Source organism: Pogonomyrmex barbatus, unplaced genomic scaffold (assembly GCF_055798465.1).
Source record: "Pogonomyrmex barbatus isolate J1 unplaced genomic scaffold, ASM5579846v1 scaffold14, whole genome shotgun sequence".
Classification (NCBI taxonomy): domain Eukaryota; kingdom Metazoa; phylum Arthropoda; class Insecta; order Hymenoptera; family Formicidae; genus Pogonomyrmex; species Pogonomyrmex barbatus.
This window is the reverse complement of record NW_028297110.1, coordinates 2992152-3013441: the sequence shown is the minus strand read 5'-3', so window position 1 is coordinate 3013441 and position 21290 is coordinate 2992152. Positions and strand designations below refer to the sequence as shown.

At 42.3% G+C, this 21290-nt stretch overlaps 1 protein-coding gene across 7 annotated transcripts in view; it reads left to right on the top strand.

Annotated features, from left to right (window-relative positions):
- Positions 1–21290, top strand: part of sns (sticks and stones) — a 266845-nt gene that overhangs the window by 169708 nt on the left and 75847 nt on the right. The gene's annotated exons all lie outside the window — the stretch shown is intronic.

Below are 21290 nucleotides of genomic sequence, written 5' to 3'. Positions count from 1 at the left end.
CGTTGTTACGTCCGAGTAGTGACGTTATTCCTGCATTATGTCCAATCGTGACATATGCGCCGCTCGCGCGTCGGACGGGAAAATGATTAAATAACGACGACGTTTCCTGAAGATAATCCAGCGAGAATATCGGAAAATCGGAAAATAATTTGTCCGTCGCGCGACGGACGGGCGAGGAATAATTTATTAAATAATGTTGAAAAAATATTATTTAAACTAATTGGAATGTAGTACCTGTGCGAGATGTTTAGATGTGTGAGTTGTTCGGGAACGTCGTGATTCAAGGAAAAGCCCGCGATTTCTCATGCGTTCTCTCATATTACAATAAAAGATCAGTTTTGCATCATTTGTTCTCTTATCACATAGTTCATCATTAATTTCGATTATATGCTATTATCGATATTACATTATCGTAATAATGTGAACGTATTAGCGTGTAATGGAAATATAATAGACGTGTATTATGGAGATATTATACAAATACATGTTACACGAATCGACAATGAAAGGATACCGAGATATTTTTAATCTGCAAGAGGAAAAATGTCCACGAAAAGAAATGCAAAACGCTAGAAAGGGGCATCGCCTTTGTTTCTACCTACAACGAAGCTTGAAGCGGACGCGTGCTATGACATGTCACGTCATGCTAACTCATGTTTTATTCCGTCACGTTAGAGCGTCGCATAGGGTAGTTTCTTCAGTTTGGATTTTCCGCGCATCCCCACGCGCGGGGGGGAGGACGGGGTGTGTGTATTATTGTCGCGTTGTGTGCCGGGCTACAGCGGGTCAGCGACCTGATAACATAATGCGTTTCTCCATTCGCTAATAAGCTTCTTTACGTCATTGTTTAACTTTGGAACTCGTGAGAGATGTACGTCGTGGTCGATACGGCGTAAACTTCGCCGTAATGTAGTTCACAAACTTTCTGCTCCCCGGCAAGTATATACTTTCCCACAAGAGCCGCTCTTAGAGTATCATATTTACGACTTATAGACCTCGTCGTGGGGTAGTCACAGTCCCAGTTCGCGACTACATCTTCATTCAACGTGCACGGGAAATAGGAGGAAGCCGAAGGACAATAACTATCCTCAACTGCAAGGAGGAAGCAATGATCGAAGTTATAATGGCTGGTTTTGTCTCGCGTACGCGAATCATACTTGGATCGTGTAATTACGGGAATGTGTGCATGGCGCGACTATCCCCCACGTGTGCGCGGACGTCAATGCCTCCACAGCGTCGATCGTATCGTAAAAAATAATTACCGATCTTAATTATGGAAAATGGCGCGCAATTGCCAACATCCTTGAAAATTATGCCGAAGCTAAAAAAAACGTAATGATCACACCGGATTGTCGATATTTAGCACACGGTATAGCACACGTGAGAATAGAATAATAATAATAATTGCGCGGGAGGGCGTCTCGTCAGATTAGCTATCGTTTCTTCGTTGCATTCGTCACGAGCGTTGCAGTACCTCCTCGCGCGGCAAAGGGGTATTATTCGTTTAATTGTGAGAGAGGTGCACGGGGAAACCGGGGGAGAGAGGGAGGAAGGGAGGGAGAGGGGCGATACGGTAGTCATCGGCGCGTGCAGATACTCGTTTCTCGAATTTTTATCATCGGCTCGAGATAACGCGAGCGGCAATTTCTTACATGGGCGAGCAATCTCGGGGAGAATTTTTCATTACACCGGGGGCGAGAAGATTGAATCGATTTTGCGAAATAGGCGCTTTTACGCGCTTTGTAGCTCGTTTTTTGGTGACGCGCCCGTATACCCATCAGCCGGGCACCGGCAACGAGAACATAACCCGCTTAATCGAGTTAACTGGCTCGTGACTTGGCAAGTAATTAGCACTACATATATAAATACGTTTTATTGGTTGGCTATGCCAAAATACTGCGAAATGTCCTCTTTAACGAATTAAAAAGAGCGAGATTTTAAACAACCTTCAAATTTAATGCACACACACCACACACCACACACACACACACGCACGCACGCACGCACGCACGCACGCACGCACGCACGCACGCACGCACGCACGCACGCACGCACGCACGCACGCACGCACGCACGGAATAATATGACAGAAATGAAAGTACACATTAAAGGCATTATTTGTAAAAAATAAATAAATAGAAATTAAGTCGCACAGTGTACAATGTGTGAAATTAAATGAGAGAACACAGTAGCTACATTTTACGATTCATATTACCGGAGAGATGAGAAATACATGTCAAAGTCGCCGCCGCCGCCGCTGCCGATCGAGGATGCGATAGATGGAGAATCTTGTTTTTTATTCATAAAATTTCGCATAGTTCTTGCCACGGCCTCTTTGTTGCAGACAGATAAAACGCTTTAACTAACGGGCACCACACAGTCGGGCGCGCGCCGGTGATATCTTTATTCACGTTTTCCCGTAGATTTTGTTTCTCATGAATAAAAAGTAGAATCGTGCCTCCTCACTTTATTCGTCACGCGAAAGTAAGCCCGGGGTCGGAGGGCGGGGAACGTACGGGGTGGTGCATCGAAACTCTCGATGAGAGCGGCGAAATTCGCGTGTCTACCTGGATGCGCCACACGGCAATGAAAACAGAAGGCGATCCGGTTTGTAATTGCGCCCGCCGTCCGACAGCAGGATCGAGGATCCGAACGGCGAACAAGGACGCGGTTTTTGCGACGCGATCTCGCCCCTAGAACGAACGGGAGGAAGGGGGAGAGGAGAGAGAGAGGGTGTACGGAACGAGCTCTCGGATTTTCATTCGTCCGACACGCCAACAGGCCATTACCTATCCCACGGCGACGGCGGAGAGAGTAAGCCCCGTACACCGGCCGCGATCCTGTAAATACCCGATACGGCCGCGAATGAATGAATGGAAAACCAGTCTCCAGGTTGCAATGAGCTGCCCCGGAGTTCGCCCCGGGGCAAAGGGAGAATAAAACCGGACGCGTAGTATCGGCACAGGCTTGCCCCGCTCGCAGACTCGAGTGAACCATAAGATAGCGGACTCGTTAACCGGAGCTCGTATCCGCGGGATGTCATCTCCGAGCTGGTCGTAGATCGAGAAATCACCACGGACATCTGTGTATCACGTATCGCCGGTTAATCACTTGGCACTGGCGTATCTCTCCCCTCAAGTGTAGAAATATTCTTCAAGGATAAACGCATCGCGTCTCTTTTTTGCTCTCCGAGCGAGCATCCGCTCTTGAATGAACAACTCTGCTTTAAATAAATAATTAGCTCGATAATAATATCGATTTTTAAATTAGAAATAAATTTAATTAAGGCTACATCTCGCGAACATTTAAACGGGTTGTTGTTGAGAAATTATGGCGCGATATAAATAGCATTTAGAAATTTTGTAACGTTATTATTGAACAATATTACTGTTTCCCGCGTAATTAAATCTTCGGTTTATTTTAATGTAACTTAATTATAGTAAGGTATAGTAAGGCTAAGAATAGGGCGCGCGCTATTGTTTCGCACTTTATTTTACATGGCGTTATGTATTTTAATGAGAAGGAAGCTAGAAGTACGTAATATAAATCCCGCATCTGAATACCCAACTTGGCCGAAGTAACGGGCATCTAAGGCTCGGTATCGGATGACCACTTCCCAACTCAATATCGGATATTCGAGTTCGTATCGAATACTGAGTTTCAATTGCTTTTGCCGGAGCAGGAAGTGAATCTTAACAGTGCGAATCGGACAGTAAAATTGATATTTTCTTTCAATCCCGAGCATCTGCACGGACGTCGTCGTATGTGTAAAGTGTCCCTCTGATCTACTCTCCGCCGATAGACATGTAGATGTGACGACCCTTTATTTTCTCTTTTCCCCACGTTTCGTTCCTCCAGCGCTTCATTCTTTATTATTACAACGTAATTACGAAGAGGAGGGATAGAAGCGGAGGAATAATCTCGTGGAACTCGTCGGATAATCGAGGGCGCGACAGTAGTAATCGATGTTTACGCGCCGAGTTCCGGTTTACGAGATATTTTCCAACGATAACCCAGATAAACGCTCCTCGATCGAGGAAAGAACTGGGCTTTCACGACGCGTTCACGATGTTCCGAGCTCTCATTCATTCTGGAACGACGTTTCGCGAGCGCGCAACTCTGGCCCTGGCGCGATGCTTGTCCATTATCTACTTTACGTCGCGACATGTCGGGCGTAAAACCAGTTCAGCCGGTTGCCAATCCAGTTGAGCAAATAGAGCTGGCAAAAAAAAAAAAAGAAAGAAAGAAAGAGAAACTCAGAGTAGCGTACTCTTAACAGATTGTACCGCGCGGCCTGGAGTCGCGTTCGCGGCTGAAGAGGCCAATGTAACGCGGCCAATTAGTCACGCGTCCCCACGTGTTATTATCCGTTTAAAGAACCAATAAATTTTCGCATTCTTTCGGTTTCTTCAACATTGTCGAATGGCTCGCGTGTTAACCAGTAGAAAATACAGCCGAGTTCGTGGCTCACCGTATGCCTTCATGCTTGTCACGTCATTCATCATTCCTCTTTTTCATATAGAAACAATCGCCAAGGGCAAAAGCCACCGCGTTAGATAACAATTCCGAGAATTTCAAAGGAGGCCACTCTCGCCTGTCATGCCGTTGTCTATCACGACTAAAATTATCCTAAAATTATCGGCGGGACGAAAGGACGCGAGTCGAAGGAATCCTGCCGATCCCCCTTGCATCGCGAAAGTTTCGCTCGTTTATTTCCGAGGAATTGCGAAACCTTCGTTCTGAATCCTCTTATTGTGCAGCTCGCTCTTTAAAAATTCATTTTCTCGATATTCTGAAAATTTTACTATGTTCTGGAAGGCTCAGCTGCCCGTCAAATTTAATTCAAGTGGCGAAAAGATTTCCTAAAGTTATAATTTTTATCTATGCCTCGAATAAATATATATTTATAAGATAATATAATGTAAATATACCTTTAACCCGATTATTTCCATTATATTAATTTTAATTGCCCATTTTGGTATTTTTGATGTCATGTTAGCGGACGGAAAATTGGAGGAAGTGCGGAATTCCGCGTGTTTCTACGAGCGAATACTGAAAGATTACGGTAACATAAGGAAACTCGTTTCCGATGAACTTCACTACATTATATATACTACATTATATACTTGAGACGTAAGGCAACACGACGGAGATGGTTACACGGGTAAATTACGCGCTATGATTCCTCACCCATTCGCTCGACGTGTAACGAGTAACGGAAGAACCGGCGATGCCGTAATTACTTTGCGGAAATGAGATACTAATCGCGCCGCGAATACCTGAAAACTTGCTCGAGATGCTCGAAAATAGTATCGGCGAACAGTGACAAATGCGCGACAAGACTTTCTTTCGATTTTATGGAGATGAAGGGGCGCTCGTGAATACAAAGTACCAGAGATTAAAACCCCTCCCCCTTATTAAGCGCACGGACGTAGCTATTAAAATCCGTAAGAAGGTACATTTTTTATATAAGCGCATCGGAAATGCCACTTTAAGTGGACACTTTCAAACTACGCGCATCAATCACCTCCCCATTCAGATTTCTTTTAATTACAGCCTACACGTCTATACGTGTTAATTATAAATCGTCGCGTTGTATATACGCGTGATATTGAATTGCTGCCTGTACCCGTAATCAATCATCCCCCGATATCCTTTTGAACTTTGCAATACGATGAAAATCTGCCGGAAAAATAATTGGCCAAATATTCGAAAGAATTAAGAGACTAATTTACCGTAGCAGAATTTCCGGAATTTTACGCGCTACTTGAAACATTACTTTGGTCATTAATAACGGGAGCGAGCGGGAAATTTTTGCCGGCCTCGAAAGTTGACTTTTGAAAAATGTTGGAACTCTCTCGCGGTAGTGACGACGGCGGCGGCGGCGGCGGCGGCGGCGGCGGCGGCAGCGGCGGCGGCGGTGGCGGCGGCGGCGGCTGACAGTGCAGCCGAGTGCGGGACTTTTACAAATTGCAGTTAAACCGACGAAAGCGCGCAGAATTCAATTTCGCCCGAAGTTACAAAGTCGGGCGCATCCTCGGAGGATAGGAGAGACCGCACCGCGGGGGAGAGAGAGGGAGGGTTCCGTCGCTCCCTGTTCCCGCGCCCCGTAATAGTAATAAAGTCTGCCTAGAATTTCATTATTTCTGTGGTGATGCAAATCCCATTTGTGTCAGTGCGGAAAATGCGGCCGTCGCAGCCGCACGCGATGGCTACGGCCTCCGAGCGAAAGACAGCTACGGCCTCCGTCCGCGCCGCGAGGAAGATAATGCGAATTAGCGAAATGTCCAAGCAGGCGTTAATCAAAGAAAGATGGTCGATCGATGACGACCATGGATTACCATAACTCGAGCGATCTCGAGCGACAATGAAAAGATAGCGATATTTTTCAGTTGCTGAAGATGATGATTTTTCAATCAAGCGAGAAACGATGCCCGGCAGACGTGTCTTTTTCCATCCTTGACTACATTTACCTTTGGTGCATTCCGCCCGAGATTATTTCTCAATCATCTTCAATTATCGCAAAAAAAAAATCTAACGATTTAATCGATGACGGGCAAAATCGGTTGTCATCGAAAATGATCGCGTGTTCCGAAAATGAAATTTCAATTCGCAGCCTGCAAATTTCCTGACGTCTGGTGGTGTATTACAAGTATTGACATTGGCAGCTGCGGAAAGCTGACCGAAACTAGGGGGGGTTCCTGTTATCTACCAACCTTTAGCATCACGAACTTTCGCGCAAAATCGGTGCCCGTGCAAAATTAGTAAATTGCACTTACCGCATCTGTGCACTCGCCGCGATACCGCCGCGCGGTGCTACGAGCGCGAATATGGGATAAAACAGTTTTAACATGTAACATTTGGACGTAGTCGTCCACCGTCGCGCCGGCACACTCGATTGTCCGATACGCTCTAAATGACAAAGCGACGAGAGTACGTCATTTCCCGAGTGGGCATGTCAGTCTGCCAATAAAACGCAATCGGACACATCGGACCGGCGTCCAGAATTCGCGAGTTTGTATTTGCGAATTTTTGTTGTTATGGCGTTATCCAGCTGACCGGATTAATTTGAGCCGATAAGCCCACCGGGAAATTTGACGTGAGGTATTTAAAGTATCTCCTTCTTATTAAATAACTGGCTTATTAAATAAATGGAAAGAGAGAGAAAAGAGAGAGAGAGAGAGAGAGAGAGAGAGAGATTGCAATTCGAATAATGTAATATAGAACGGGTAGTTTTAAAATTGTCGGAATTAACGGTGAAACGAGACGATAATTATGGGAGTGATTGGAAAAAAGATTTGTAATTTCACAATATTATTGGTATCCCGTGAAAAAAATAACGCGATTATATATCCCTTTGAATGTGAAAATAATATGTATGAGATTATGGCTATTTATCTTACGAACGTGCGTTACGTACGCGTGCAGGTTTGCTTCTACGCTCGGATCGTAAACCCCCTGCATAAAAGGATTAATAAACCGCTTCAATAAACTCAGCAAAGAAGCTGCGCAACGTAATTAACGTTGTTGGCACGAGAGAGAGAGAGAGCACACGCGGTATCTGCTTCCATAATACTTACTTATCGTCCTCGTACAAATATCTCTCGTAGCCAATTCCCCGTAGCCGCTTGCTGTGCAGTATCATTTCCAAAAGAAAGCGCCGCAAGTGTAAACGGGCGCGACACGTTACACCACCGTAGCGGCCAATTACTTCGCGGTCTCTACGCGCGGATAGGGGGAGGGGGAGCGGTAACGTAACCGAAAGAAACTCGTTAATCCCCCGAGGGAAGGATAAAAGCATGCGAAACGCCCAGAGCAAGCCCGATCCGTGCTGCCAAACGATCGCCATCGTGAGAGTTTCTGATCCGAGACGAAGGCGTTCTCCATTGGCTACGTTGCCCCGGCCGTATGCGGGGACGTTCTTCATCCCCCGAAAGGATCCGACGACGCCCGGCTCGCCCGTCATGAAACTTTCCCCATTTCCGAATTCGCCCGCCTGGTGAATCGATGCACGTAATTCGGACACCGACACACGCATCCGCCGCCGTCTTGCTTGCCACGGCCTATAATCCCTGTAACTGCCTCGCCATTCTTCCCTCTCTATATTCGGGCTTCTCTCGTCGGCTTTCCATTCCCGCCCATTCTTATGTCGTTTCTCCTTACGCTCGCGCGAGCGTCTCCTCCCCCTCCCCCCCCCCCCCCGCGCCTTCCCCGAGTCTTCTTCCGATGACGATCCAACTTGAGCCAGCATAAACGCGCTCGCTCGTGCGTCGGAACGAGCGCTCGAAACTCTCGAAATTACAAGCCGCGAGAGAAGTACAGGGTATGCCAAACAACCCGAACAATGATAGTAAGGCGATGGCTCCCGTCGAAATTTTGAGGCAATTTCTTCCCCGAGTCAAAAATTGAAAACAGAAACTTACTTACTTACTTAGGGGAGCATTCAAGAGCGAAAATTCTAAGAGTTTCCTAAGAAATCGTAGGAGAGTAAATGTAAAACGAAATTTTCTTCATTTACTTTTAATTTTAAGGGAATTTATTTTAATTTGTAAGTTGCGTGTAAGTTTTTTTTCTTCGTTCAGCCATATTCATATTTTTTGCAAAGGTTTAATATTATTTCACTATTGCTTGTTCATGTTTTTTGGAACGTGTTATATGTAGACGTACGAAAAACTATTCACGACCGGCTTAATATCTGTGTCAGTAATATCGAACGTATCCGAAATGCAAAAGCGCGCATAAGCCTCGTAATTTTCGAGCTGAACGTTCGCTTTCAGCTATTGTTTGCGCTGCAGAAAATGTATAACGTGAGGGAATTATTCGGGTAGTGATTACGGAATAACGCCAAGTTCGCATTTTAATTATCGCATTCCGCGTGACGTATGAAAATATGATGCGACGCGAAAATATTGAAAGCTTTCACTCCACATTTGGACTAAATTTATATATCTAGATTTTACTATTATATTCAATTTTACTAATAATATTTTTTTAATTTATACCATTTTATTATATTTCATATGTCAAGATTTTCTCGCAAAATCCTCAAATGATTTTTCAAAGAGGTTTTTATAGATAGAAAGTGAAAGAACATGCTTGCGTTATTGTTTGATTTATATTAACAATTTGAAATTCAAGATTCATAATATCAAATTGTAAATTTTACTTTATTACAAGAAACACAAGAGTGACTGTGATTTTCTCGAGAAGAACCATTCTTTTTGCATTTCCATTTTCAACCATTTCCAAAATATTATGGTGAATGATCGCTCAGGACCACGTCGTACATATTTCTGTTTAATAAAATAACTTTAGCATATAACTCCCAAAGAGATTCACTCGTCCGCGTTGATAAATGACTTAAATTCAGTTCGGATAAATCCGTAGCAAATTTGTAATCTCAAATGCGGCAGATCGAACGTTAAAAAAAAAAAAAAGAAAGAAAAAGACGTGGAAAACATCGCGTTATAATATCGCTAATTGTATTACACACGCTCGCGATAGAACATATCAATTAGTCACGTTATGCTCGACTATCATATTTTCCGAAAGTCGCAGGGGATCTTCCGAACATATTCCTCGCGCGTACGTTCCATATTCCTCTCTCTCTCTCTCTTTCCGCGCGTTAATATTTTAACGTTACCATCGTACACGACGTCGCGACATTTCGAAACCGAGTTCAAATTGTAACGTTCGTGCAGGTGCAGCGTGACTCAATTAATTATCCAATTCTACGACCCCTATCCCTACGCGAAGGCTCTCACAGATAAATTTAAAAGACGATCGTCGTATATATGTATATATATGTATATATATATATATATATATATACGCCACGATCACAGCGATTACATTTCAGATATCTACGGTTGAGAGATCTAACGTTTGGTCTAACGATTCTGTGGCGAACCACTAACGAGGTACTTTTCCTCCTCCCCCCCCCTCTCTCTCTCTCTCTCTTATTTTTTCTTTCTCTCTGTCTCTGTCTCTCTATCTCCTTTTTTTCCTCTCTCTTTTTCTCTAGATCCATCGACTACGAGACGAGGCAGAAATTAGACGAGATATTCGTGAAGCGTATAACTTTTTCCTTGCACCCTTTGCTAAAAAACAACGTCGAGAAATCTTCCCTCGTACGATATTACTTTCGAAATGTTCGATGCACAGCTCCGAACGGCGCACAGCTCGACAACCGCTAGACGACGTCGCGATGATGTAACACATTTTTCGGCAAAAATATCAATGATGTTTTTCTCGATAGATGCTAAATGCGAAGATGTGGTTTTGCAGACAAGTGCGAGCAAACTCCTCGAGTTGTCCGGGAAAATTGGCTATTTTGATTTTGATTTTAGTATTTTCAAAGATATCTTCCTGAATATTTAGATCATCGTCAAATTTATTATTTCGATAAAACAATTTTTATATTATGAATGAAAAATGTAAGAAAACCTGAACGAAGATTAACGAAAGGATAAATGTAATAACGTGTCCTTTTTTAATTAGAATAAAAATGTGTAAATGTAATGTAACAATGTAAATACTAGAATGATAATTCAAGAGTAAATTGATACAAGTTTAATGTATTGAAAGATATATTAGAATTTTAAATGAAGAAAAGTGGAAAGAGGACAAATAATACTCAAGGCAAGTGCAATAAAATCCATTTGCATATTACAGAGTAGATATGACAGCACGAAACGGTGAAGAGTATAAAAATATGAAAAATGTTTTCGGCACTTGCATAGTTTTGCATTTAACAACTTCAATTTTGTTGATGTTACTTTCCTAAAGAATATGATGTACAACTTCAGGATTAAAATATCTTTGAGGGCAATTCTGTAATGTCAATAGAAAAATAGTTCGACAAGAACATTTTCTTGATTTATCATTAGTGATCACATATGCAAGTTTAATTACAAATATTATGATTATTTAATTAATTTTTGTATTAATATTGTACTGCGGATAATCAATAGGCATAAATAATAATACGTATTTGGATAGTCAAATTATTAATAAACGCTATATCTGCGGGAGCGACATTTATCTCGCTTGAAAGAACCGTATTTTTATATAACGTTGTCATCAGTTAAAAAGAGAAAAAAATCGCTTTTGTAAAAGTTACAAATTGATATTTTGCAACCATCAATTAAATACAGACACTTCATTAAATGCCATTAAAAAACATACAATGTCGGATAGTTGCCTTGTTTGACGATTTAGCCGCGAGATTAATTGAGTTTTAAACATGTACACACAATTATACAATTGTTAATTAATTTAGAGCGGGTATGTATGTTAAATACTGCAATCAAAGGAACAATTAAAGAACAATTAAGATGCGTGCGTATAAATCTCTTTATTATCAAGTGATTGCCACTTTTTAATATTCATTTTTAATATTTATGTGATTATCTCACCTGACTTGAAATTAAATCAGTAAGTATCAAAAGCGTCCAAAGCTTTTATTTAACACTTCCACTATTTATTCCGCGAATGTTCGAACTCAAACTTTAGATTACCAATCTCTTCTTATCGGGCATCTGGTACCAGGCGAAGTGCCTTATCGTTACGAGGTTTTAGTTATACTTTCCGCGGTTTGTTTCTTCTCTCTACCTACCTTCGTAAACCCGAACATACCTCTATTGCGGTCTAAGTGCAGCCGAAATAAACAGACTTATGTTTCCTGCGGGATCCTGCCCACTTTTCACCGCGATAAAGGGGCGCCGGAGTTGAGACGATTCTTCTTCTTTCCCCTTGATATCTATCGTGATAGAAAACACGAAACAATCCCACGATACGCGCTGCGTAACGCGCGCGTCCATGCGTGCCGACCTGTGAGAAGAATCGCAATTAAGAGCGTTGAAATAACCTGCCTGCCCGCCGGACAGAATGGCGATCCCCCGGGCGCGAAAGGAAGCGAGCTGCGGTAAGACGACGGCGAAGAAGCTTTACATCCGGTCGCGTCATCGGCGACCGCTTTGTATACACGGAAAGAACCTTTTGTTGGCAAGCCTAACAAAATCCGATCAGATGCAGATCTGAAAGTAATTTTGGACCATCGAAATTATTATGTAGGACGCTTAAACGTCCGTGACAATTGCAAAAATGAAAATATTGGTACAATACATATACAATATTAATATGATAATAAAGACGTTAAAAAAAAAAAAACATGAATACTGCAAAAATTTTTCATCTTCTAGGAACGTCGTACGTAATAATTTTGTAGGACAACGGAAATTATTTTCAGATCTGTGTCTGAACAAATTTTTACATTTGTCAGCAAAAGAACTTGTTAGCAAGTCTAAAAAGTTTCTGATCAAAATGCAGATCTGGAAATAATTTTGGACCATCAAAATTATTATGTAGGATGTTTAAACGTGACAATTGCAAAAATATTAGTGCAATACATAAATATTAATAAAATTAATACAACAATACAGATAAAAACATGAACACTGGAAAAATTTTTTATCTTCTAGGAAGTCGTACGTAATTTTATAGGACAAGGAAAATTATTTTCGAATCTATATTCAGATTCAAATTTTTACATTTGCCAGCAAAAGTATTCTTTCAACATATTTTCTCCTTTGTGCACAGATACGAACACCTTGAGATTAACCGAAATAAGTTTATTCACCGCGTGATGAGCTTCGGTAAAATCAAGAGTAGTCGGATCGCGAGTAATAAAGTATAGACAGAGAATATCTATTTTCTCTCACACAAACACACACTTAGACACGCATGCACACGCGGAGGGAATATATACTTCAAAAGTCGCGGAAGAACTTTTACGACTTGCGATGTACTTTTCCTTTGGGAAGATTCGGTTAAGATGTCATATTTCCCGCAACTTCTACATTCGCGACATTAAATTTCTCGACAAGCGGGCCTTAAATTACGTTACGCTAAACTATGACTAAAGCCGACTGAGGGACGAAAATTGTCATTTGCTCGCGCATCCGTGAAGTTGAAGTACATCCAACGCCTAGGTACGAACAAGTTATTATTCGGAAAAGTGTATATAGAGTTGTTACGGAATTCTCGTTACTACGACGACGAGATTACATTTTGGCGTTTCCGTCGGCTCCCCGGATAGCCGCTTTATATCGCACGCAGGCACCTATCATAAATCATAATTTCTCATCCGATCAGACTGCACCAGGTGCTTTATAACCGCATAGAGCGAAAGCCTTCGACCATGAAGAGTCGCACGATCTCAGTCGACCGTGACTTATAGGTTTCCCATATATATATATATATATATATATATATATACCCTCAAAGCAAACATCTATTCAAGGAAAATCTAATATCTAATTTATACGTAGTAACACGTTTCACCTGTAAAGCCGTCGTATATCTCCTGTCAAATTGATCGAAGAATATGTCTCAATAAATTCCTTGGACAAACTCAATTTTAACAAGGTTCCCTCGGTTCTCAGCTCGGCACGGCTCGGCACGGCTCTCTCACTTTGACACATTAATATGTTTTATCGCGCTATCCCCAGGAACTCTAACGTCCAGCAAAATAAATGTTCTTCCTTGCCTATTCGACTTGCCTTCATTCCAGTCATTATCATGTTCGCGGATTCGCGTATTCGCAAGACCCTCAATTACCGCAACGTGATTGCATAGCGGTACGACTAATTACGCAAATCGACGGTCTTCGAGGCAGGAAGGGGACTTCAAGGGGCTCTCCGTTTCGCTCGATACGAAATAAGACACGTTTCTTTGATAATATCGAACGACGTCGAGCCGGAGACTGCTCATTGAAATTCTACGGGGATACAGCTCGATGTACACTATCTTCTCTCCGGCTCACTGCATATTCCGATGATAGATGGAACAAACGAGCTTGCTATTACATTTTGACGGACGTTGATCTCGGCAGAGACATTTCTAGCTGTAAGATAAAATTTCTTTTATCCCCTCGCAGGCATTAGGATTTTGCGCGATATCGGTCTCTCCGTTAATACAACACTTTCGTTACCTTTAAACGTAATAATTTTAACATAGACGCGACGAATCGCGCTAATTATGTAGAATCCCCGAACGAGAAAGTTTATTAAATGAGAGATGTGAAATTTTGCCGCTAATAGACCAGAAGTAACGTGTGATTCTCTTCGCGCCTCTTCCATTACGTTGTTTACAAAGGGAAAAAGGTTGCCGACGCTGGCGCGTAGATCATACAAAATCCACAAAAGGATGTCACTTTAAAGCCCCTGCCTTTAATCAAGGCTTCGTTTATATATCTCGTGCATGCTCTGCGGCAGCGCGGCTGCGACAGTGCGAAGTGATTATAAGTTAACGAGGGGAATACTCTCGAGGTTTGTTCTGAAAACAATTATAGCCGATACGTCGATTTTGATATACCTACAAACCGCGAACGAAGGCGCGGCGGTGGTCAATTACCGCATATCGGCCAATCATTGTATCGGTTACCCTATCTGTACCCGCATTGTCAGCGCTTCACGTCGCAATACGCCATCCTCTAATTTGAAATAACGAGATAGCGATGCCGGTCGCGTGTTTCCGCGTTACCTCTGTTCTCCGCTATGCTCATTTCAAGATCACGAAAGCGGGACATTTTTCTCTCCCTTCGAGAAAAAGAAGGACAGGGCGAATCGATAAAATAATATTGTGCAGATATGACGAGATTTAGAATGGAAAATGTGAATACAAATTATATATATATATTGATAATCATAATAATGTTGATTCTGTAATTATTATTTCATATTAATTTTAATAAATTTGATTTGTAATCTCTTTATATTTATATTCGCAGATTGCATAATTCAAGCGAAATTGTTGTATCGGAATAATCATGAGGGAAAGTAAGGCCAAAGATCGTACCGACTGTACGTGACAAATTCGTGAAAATATTAATATCGGACGGTTCGGTAGGCGAAACACGCACGGGCCATATTCCAGAAAAGACAATTAAGATATCCTTCGAAATGCCAGCGTATTCTGACTAAAAAGTATCAGAATCCAGTGGCAGAAAACCGAGAGATATCCGGAGGAGGTTCCACCCCTTTTTTACCCTTTGTATCGGCACAATCTGGCTGGAAACTCCGGCGCGAATTCTCAGTATAATGTACGTGTCCCGTGGTGTTGTACTCTTTTTCGCGAGAGAATTACCGTGGCTTATTCAGCGCGTATTCTCGGCCCGTTTCGTACCTTAACTCGAGCGTCAGAGCCTTGACGCTCCCAATAATTTCCCACGAGCTCGCCCCACGTCTTTCCGAGCGAGATTCCGAGATTCCGGGGGAGGAAAGAAATTCACACATTACGCGACGAGGATGGACGACGAGGGTGAACCGGAAGCACGGCGCGCGGAGCGAAGCACGTCTCGCCTTTTAGGAAACTTATACGCTTTTGCTCATTCATGTTCAAACGAGAGAGGAGTCGATACCACGATTCCCTTTGTGCCGCGTAAACGAACGTTCTCATTTCGCGTGCGATGCGCCGCGACCGAACTGAATGAAATCGCCGACGAAGGGGTGGAAGGGGGAAGGGGGGATATCGGCGCGGCACGAAACGGCAAAAAGCACGAGGCTTTGCTCGGGCTCTTTCACTGCTCTCCTCGCGAGATCTCCTTTCTGCTCCCCGGCTAAAGGCGAATTTACACGGTTGAGCACGAACGATCGCGCCGAATCGAAATTATCCGAAGTGAATGCACCGATCGAATGACTTTTTGTCCGAACTTCCGCCGTCGGGAGTGAACTCCATAGCGAGCGGCTCCGATGCACCTTTGTGATTTAATTATTATGCAAGATTGTCGATGGCAATGCGCTTTGTTGCGTTTTAACGCGAACGCACTCACGTGGAACAATGATTGAAAATATACATATTCTCGATGATTTTATATTTCCATAGATATATTAGATAGTCTAACGTTCTATAATTTAACATGTAAACATTTATAACATAAAATATTCAAATAGATATATAAATTATCGTATTTCACATGAATTAATATATAGACGTGATTTATGCGTATAAAATCGTAATATCGAATTTCTAGTTTAAATCGAAGAGGAAGTAACAACCTCCGAAATTTATTATTATTTAATTATAAACGATTAACTTTTTAACGAAATATTTGCGATTGCGTCTATTTCGGTTTAGATGATTCATGACAAATCGTCGAAAGCGTAAATTTGCGTTAAGACTGAAACTTAAGGCAGACACAAAAGCTGGGAAGAAACGGGCGCGGATTGAATTAGATGTCGTCGCAATGTTGGAAATTGCATTTTCGAGCGTGAGGAGGAGGCGGAGGGTGAAGGCGGGGGAGAAGGAAAGGAGATAGCGAAGGAAGCGGCGAATCGTCGTTTCCCTTCAGAATCTTCAGAGCTGCAGAAAGAAGGGGAGAGATTCTGCATCCACCCTCCCTCTAGTCATTATGCCACCTTTTCATTGCGGGTGACAGAATCCACCCGATCGGGACAAGAAAGCGCGAAATGCGGAATTTGTTATGCCCGTGAATTCAACGACGTTAATATTTGGCTGGGGATGGCGGGAGATAAACGGAACAACATGAGGGCGTTTCGAGCTAACGACGATCTCGGGGATGAATGCCTCTGCTAGGGAATACAATCGTCACGAGCAAATCCGTGTTGATACAATCAAGCGCTTAGGACGCCGTTTCTCTTCCCCCTCTCGTCGGAACTCCTTTAATATTGAATTAATTGTTCCCTCGATCGGATGGCTCTCTGCGGTGGATGGCAGAAAAATGTAAATCAATTGTAAATAAATTAGTAATACATAAGACGCGCGAGAGAGATCTAATTTCCGTTTGAATACTTTCTTAACGGATTAACTGCCGACTTCTTCTTTTCTCGCTGGTAAAATTAATAAATTAAAGCGGATAAGACGAGTTGATCGGGAAATGAATAGGGCTTAAGAGGTACGCTGGTTCTATCTCTTCTCTAAGAATCAGGAAGAAGGACGACGGAGTGATTTTATCGAAAATTCCGTGAGCCGGATCCACGCTTGAAATTCTAATGGCCGAGCGCGGGAAGGAAGTGAGATCTACATAGAATTGCCGGTAATACGATGGAAAGGTAAATATGTACGGTGCGCGCAGGGGAAAGCCAACGATGTTTCAACGCGGATAAAAAAAGCACGTTCAATAATTGATCGACGGGGCGGTGATTAATCGCGGAATTTATGCGGGCGTCGGTGACGTGTTGTGTGTCTCTACCCCGTGCGACACTTTTCGCGGGCATGAAATAAGAAGCGACGCGATTTAATCCGAGGCCATGCTGAAATAAACAAACCACGGGAAGCTCCAAGCCCTACATACCGGATGTATATAGATGTATGTGCTGGATTCCGTCGTGCACTTCCTTCCGTCCTTCCGCCAATTTGCAGCCGCTCCTTCCCTCTACAGAAATCTCCTTCGACTCCGACTATTTTCTGGTAAATTTTCCATCTGCCACGTATATTTTCACCAAACCAATAGTCGTATTAAAATTCGACAAAAATTGGCTATTTCAATTAAATTAAATAAGAGACGTTTTATTGTCAATTTTTGGACGTTTTAAAAATTAATCCCACCCACGAAAATCTCGGTCACACGCACGCGGACGACATCTCCAATCATTCATAATTCAAAAATAGCCGATGGCTCGACATTTTTTGTCAACGAATTTATGCGAAATGCACGAAAAACTTCGAACCGTCCCGTGACGTGGAATGCACTCTTATTAGGATGCATCAGTTGTGCATGAAGCTGCGTTGCGCAATGCAGGCTGAAACAGGAAAAGATTGCGAGACCGATAATCACGTAATTCATACGACAAATTTGCTGCTATTTTTTTTTTCTCTTTTTCGTCCCTTCTCTTTCTTTTTCCGTTCGACTCGGATGTTTATTTCTCTCTATGCCGATTACGCGCATTTTCCGCTTGCGTCAATTAGGAAAGCTCGCTGAAAGCTTCGGTGCGTTAAGATAAATTTTACTTAAGCAATCGGCCGAATCCTTGTTACATACACACGCTACGCGTTACGTTTATTCTATGTGCCTGTGAAACTTGTGTTTGCTACCCTGACAATTATTTATCGTCTTCCCGGCTGTTAAAGTCGGCTTTGTATGCATTCGCGGCAATATAAAATAGTTATAACGCTGCGATATTTTTAACGATTTATGTCCTATCAGCGCGTTCAGGAAGATTTATCAGTATTTGCTTTTTGTATCAAGAGAGAAATTGAGAATCGCAAAAGATTTAAGATTTTTGTTAACAAAGCTTTAGAGATAAAAAACGTGCGAGGGCTTTTAATATCGAATAAATAAATTCAGCAATTAAAAAATTAAATAAATCGCTCGCTTAAAAAATATTTCAAGAGATTAACTTCCTCTTTCTCTCGTTTAATTTTGCCACACCTGTTTCTGATTATGTACAACATGAAATTATTCACAGACTCAAATACAAAATTTTATAAATTAATAAATTTAAAAAAAATTGTTGACAGAAATAAATTATCATTTATGATCAAAGATATATTTTATGGTCAAATAGAGAGCTATAGATAGCTCTTTATCTTTGAATGAATTCCATTCGAATGAAACGTTTATTCCGTAGGTGGAGATGAAATTAATTTTTTTTTTTTCACTTATCCAACCTTTTTGCCTAAATGAAATTTTTATTCGGATAATGCCGGAGCCCGCGATGTGGACTCAATTATAAACTTTATTTTCGTATCTCTCGTCGCTCGTTTGTTTTTGAACTCTCGTTCGCCGACCGCGGCTGGCCAGCGTCGTTTTAATCCGTTCTCCACAATCGCGCCCAATCATCGAATCCCTTTGGACGAATCGGAGCGCCGACCGGTCGCTCTGTGCTACAAAATTAAACGACGCCCGTCGAATCGCGTTTAGACCTCGAGCCGGCCGACCGACTCACCTATATTTTATTGACGTTGCATTTGGACGGCGGGATTGCGTAAATTCGGGCCGGAGCTAGGCGACCGCTCGAAACCCAATTTACACGGTTCACTCTGGACGATCATCCCGGATGAATCATCCCAAGTGCGTGTGCGTATTGCACGAACGAGTTTTCGCTTAGGCGCATCATCGCAAATCCACTAGCAAATGCAATCCGTTTTCGCGAAAATTAATCGCTTTTTGAAAAATACAGGCGCGAGGAATTAACTCGCGGGGGACTCGTTTCCCGCTTGATGGCCACCGCTGATTAAGTTTTACAATGGCATAATTAAATCGCTCGAAAGTTAGCCTACGAAAGCGATTTGATCGATTTTACGGCAGGCACGAAGCTCACATATTCGAAAGATAAACTCCGGCAACTGTGACAATTATAAAACAAGCCCTGCAACTCCATAATTATGAAACTCATAAAACATATATATTGTATAATAGACCGTTAGATTGACTAATAGCTTTTTCTAGCTTCAGGAAAATTTGTTATGCAATATGCATTTAATTTTTCAAAATATTTTATATATGATATGTGGAGTAAAATTTAATTTGCTATTGAAATATCGTTAGTTGAAATATCGTTAAGTCGATATTAAAATATGTTCCATCAAATGAAAATCTATAAAATCACGCAGCAATGCTGCGTTTTATTTATCCTGTACTGCGCAATATGGAACTTAATTGATCAACAAAAGTCAGTATTTTTACGTTTAAATGATATTAGCAGCGGTAATTTATGATCGATGTCATTTCCAGAACTATGCGATTTACGAGAACATGTATCATTGCGATGATGTATGATAGACACGTGTCTCTTTCAGACAAAACATGAGAGAGAGTTGAGGTATTGTCGATGAAAAGCATTGTTGATTCAATTTAGCCAAAAAAACGTGAACTATGCTGTTTCCAATATTAATTCAATTGTAAATCACTTCACGTGGCCTATACCAATCTTTTCATTTTTACTGCAATGTGTATATATCAATTTTTCATGATAAGCCGCCATATGGAAAAATCGTTGAAAAATACGTACGTCAAATTTTATGTGTCAGAATTAATGCACGATTTTTCAATCTCATCGGAAAAAAGGGTGGGGGAGAAATGTGAAGCGGCGAGGATTATTAAATCGCGAATTGGAGTCGGTACTCATCTTATTAGCCCAAATTATAATTTCTATTATTATTTACACAACTGGCACAATCGCGTGGTTAATTTCAAATCGTCAATTTAGTCGGCGCGACATGTGCGAATTCGCTTTTAACGCAGCGGCGCACGGGACAAAGCGAGGCGAGAGAGGGGGAGGGGAAGAGGGGACGCTCGCGTGTAATGCGTAACGCGGATCCCCCAATCTCTCGTATGTATGCGGTACCATGATGCGGTACAGACGGTGGAATACCACGCGGGCACAGGAATTATCGATCGTATCGAGGCGAAACCATTCGATTACCTTGATTCTTTCAGCGGCGGCGGTATCGGGGGAACTTAGCGGTTTGCGTGATCGCCAACATTATCGGCATAATTATTGTGCTCCCTCGTTGCCTCGCCAGCGCGCCTAATCGATCCGCGCCGCGGCACAAGGATGCATCTTTACGATGTTCAATAAGACGCAATTAGCGGCCTCTCTCGCTTTCGTGAAAAATGAGAAATTATACCGAGCTGTTCCGGAAAGGAGAGTTCGGGCCCTCGGTAAACGTCCAGAGCGGCCGACGTCGAGCACATCGACGTGGGTTAGCGCAAACTCGCGATACCTGAAACTCTTCCTCGTCTCGCGTGATAATCCAGCGGTCGCGGGGAGCAAAAAGGAGCGCGTAATACGCAATTAAAGTTAATTAAGCAGGACGAATCGAACGTAAGTCCTGGATTACGAACGAGTGACGGAATCGGAAGTGGACGTGCCGTCGCGCTCCGCGATAAACGCTGGATAACCGCAAGCTTATTAGCCGGCACGTAGTTATCGATTCCCCGACGTTACGAGTTTTCAAACTGGACCCGTTTTTACCCGACTTGCGCCTCTTGCCATTAATTGGCTGCTCATTCTGCTTTCTTTTAAGAAACGACCACGAGAGTCTTAGAACTCGAGAAATGTTTTTCATATAATTATATTCTTTTTGGGGTGTGGCTTAATGCGCCGGGTTTTAACGGTTTGATATTAATACTAAATCTTATTAACATTTTATTTGTTTATTGATTTAATGAGTGATAATTTATTATGAAGATTAAGCACGATGTAGATTGGTATTATTTGTCTCTCTTTGTGTTCGTTAGAATAGAAAAATTGGACTCTCTTGATTAAGATATTCTTCGAAAGTTAACTCTCCGTCGGCAACTTGTAATTTAGCGCTATCCATCA